Genomic DNA, 3,822 nt, shown 5'->3' with positions numbered 1-3,822 from the left:
GAATGGATATATGTCTATAATGGATGTCTCTTCAAAGTGGGAACCATTTAAATTCCTTTGAACAGTAGCTGACTCAATTGGGATTAAAGAGGTGACGTTGCTTAGAAAAGGCTCATTCCATTTCTGAAGCTGCTTTGAGTTTGATAAACCTACCTCCAGCCCCCCTCACTATGTAAATGTACATAAATGTGATGCTGTGGTGGTTCAGGTGTTGTGGATGTCAGCAAACTGCCAATCTAGGTTTTGCATGCATATCTTTACATTTCAGATTTTAAGGGTTTCAAGTGTGAAAATGATTTGCTTAGATTTCTCCCAAGAGTCAGCTTCTGATTTTGCACAAATCCAGAAATTTCTCTCCAGGACGCTGTGTAATTTATGGTGGCACTTCATTAGTGAGAAACTTGTCAATGTGCTATGAATAGCTCTGAATTATCTTAAGTTTAATATGTGGCTTGGGTGATTTAGGCAATTCAGTTTGACGAAGCTAAGCATTATGATTTTTTAAAACCCAACACATACAGCTGTGTTTGTAGTGCAAGCTGTTTTAAGCTGTTTCGCCTAATAATCTGTGTGTTTGTTGCTCATTTGATTAGCATAAGCTTTCTAGCATGTCCACTTTTGTTTTCATTATTTCTTTAGCCTTTCTGTTTTGTTTAGAGATGATGGTCAGCTAGAAAAATTGCAGGTGTTGTTCAACATGTTTCAGTGATTTGCACAACTGGGTGTCTCTATGGGTTTAGCCTCTCATCAATTTTATTTTTTGGAATGTAGTCACCTGTTGACAAGCTCCACTCTATTGTGTGTTTACTAGACGAAAAGGTTCTTTCTTCTCCACTTTTTTTGTTTTGTTTTTTTTGTGGTAAGGATAAAGCTGGCAGTGGTTAAAGATCTGGGCACATCCCTGAATGATAATACTCTTACAGTTTGTATCGAGGTTATTTATTTATGTTTTTAATTAATGGGTTACATACAACCTGCATCTTGCATGGCAACTGAAAGTTTATGGATTTGAAGCCTGGAAGGGGTGATCCAACAGCTTCATCCCCATTATTAATAATTTTAATAATTGCTGTGGATATAAACATTCACTAAAATAACTTCTTGTTTACTTTTTTCATTGCCAGCATTCACAGACAATAATGATGCCTGACGGAAACTTCTCTTTATTGAATTCTGTTTCCTGTGGAGTACCACAGGGTTCTGTCTTCAACCGATTTTTACCACTCTTTGTATACACTCCCTTTGAGTTCTGTTTTTCAAACACATAGCATTTCTTGACACATGACATCTATTATACTGATGACACACAGTTGTGCTAATCATTGCTATACATCTTTTCGATTGACTTGTGAGCAATAAATGGCTAAAAGCTTTTTTTCCGTAAACATGAGAGTGACAGAAGGTATTATATTCCTCAAGCTCCTAGTTTAGACAATAATTAAGGGTCCTTGTCACTCATGCCAAAAACCTGGGTGTTATCTACACTAAGGTTTTGGCATGGATTCAGTGCTAAAATCTGACAAATAAGTGGTACTATGAAAGCAGTTTTTTGCAGCTCAGGGCCATTGCTAAATTAAAGCATTTTAATTATATAGTGGTACAGTCTTGTTTTTAACCGCTGTGAAGCTCTGAACATAGAAATATCATTTTAAAATAGGCATTTAAGGGCCTTTTTTGGTTCAAATAATTGTCCACCCTGTAACTGTGCAATGCAAGGTAACCATTTTTATTTGTTCCATTTAAATCCATAAGTAAGACTGCTGTCTTAGTTTTTTATGTATGGTTTAGAGCTAAATTTGCTTCTTTTTTTCTTTTTTTTTCTTTCTTTGAGCCATTCTTTAGCTTGTGTAGTGTATGCTACTTACCTTATTTTTGGCACATTTGCTAAACAGCACTGAGCTCTATAAATAAATGTGACTTGACTCTCTAAATATATGATAGAGAATTGAAGAGAGGCTGAAATAATAGGTAGTTGGCTGGCATTTGCAAGTTTTGCTAAACCCTGTTCCTGCTGGCTAAGCCAACCTGCCTCTCTCTGAGTGAGATGAGATGCTTCCAGCTTCCCACCTGTGTTCTCTCACTGTCCCACCAGCCCTGCATCTTTGTGGGGAAGGGATCAGCTCCAGCATGGGGCTGACAGGCTCACCACTCATTCCACACCAATGGCCAGAGGATTATTCTGGTTTAGGGACAAGTCAGGGATACTAGCTTTTGTAGGAATGTTTTGCAATGTGAATATAAATAATATTGAAAATACATTTGAGTGCTTTTAGACCTTGTCAACAACAAATCTTTAAGATCCAAAATTATAAAAACCTGTCTGTGTTTATAATTTCTGCTTTTATGTTGCAGCTTTCATTTTTGGCATTCTTTAAAGATGGCCCTGAAGATCGAAACAGCTGTACAGTAGTTTTTTATATAAGTTAAAAGGCTTTTCATAAGGCTTGCTCTTTAAGCCTGTGGGTTTGATGCATTTCTCTTTGAGATTTCCTCTCAAAAGGATCGGAGTTGTGTTGATTTTTTATATGATACTAAAATGTCATTTAAAAATGTCTTTGTAGTGACTTTGCTGCTCATCACGTAAACAAGTAAACTCCCATTTTCAATGTCAATAGGCCAATTCAGCTCTACACAGAAGAGTGTTGCCGCATATCAGCCAAGGTGCGTGTCGACAACTTTACAGACACGGTTGACATTTTCTCTTCAGCGAGAGAAAACAGTAACCTATATTATACCGCATGCCTCTGCCTGCTCCGTTCTAATCTGATAATGCTTCCACGCTTGCAGTTCCAATCTGTGCCTGTCCTTGGCAGCAGATGCACTTGTGTCTTTCTTTCTGGAGAGATTTTCCATAAAAACAGATCCACTGACAGATTTGAAGAGGCTTGATTGTGCAGTTGATCATATGGAAATCTGAAATGAATTTTCACCTCACAAATAGAATAAAATAAATAAATAAATAATGTTGCTTACATTGCCAGGCTGTAACTTGCAATGGAAATTCACAGAATTCATGGATAAGATACTGTATGATGATTGGGCTAGTGTGATGTAATACTCATGATACTACACAATTATTAGGATCTACTTTCTCTGTAAATGTATGCCTGCTTTTCTTAACCCTATGCATGACCAAGCCATAGTGTCCAAGTTTCTTTAAAATATGAATAAATAACTCTTGTTGTAAAATCAGCATCTTATTAAATGTCTGTAATTATCATTAGTATTATGCTAGCTTTGATGTTGTTTTGAGTGCTGTAAATATTATTTTAAAACGCTGCAAATATTATGATGCTTTTATTTTTGGGTCCTACTTGTTTCCCAGATCTTGACAGCGAAGTCTATTTAAAAATAGATAATATTGGCAAAGCAAGTATGCTCAAACTTTCCTCTGACAAACTACTAAAGTCAACGGAATCATTTCACAGCACAAATACTCTGTTGGAAGCTTTGAATAAACTGCAGTTACATGCAGAGACAAACAGTCTTGGATGCTTGATTTTCTTACACTGATGATTTTGCTTTTTGTAGACAATATATATGTATTTTTACCTTACCCAGACTCGTCAGTTCATGTTTGTCAAATCTAAAATGAATATGATTTTGAACTTTCCACCCCTTGCCATGTTGCTGGACTGACAGGTACAGTGTGTGCCACAGGGGACAAGCTTGCGTGCTATAAATCGGTCACGGGTGACTTAGCTGGCCAGTTTTGAATAACAACAGCACAAAAGCTGAGACAGCCAAATGCACAGAGAACTCCATACTCCCTGTGGACAATAAGATTATAAGCAAAATGTGAAATTCAATTTAAGTAGCTCC

This window comes from Barbus barbus (assembly GCF_936440315.1).
Source record: "Barbus barbus genome assembly, chromosome: 33".
Lineage (NCBI taxonomy): Eukaryota > Metazoa > Chordata > Actinopteri > Cypriniformes > Cyprinidae > Barbus > Barbus barbus.
The sequence above is the reverse complement of the archived record's forward strand: the minus strand, read 5'-3'. Positions refer to the sequence as shown.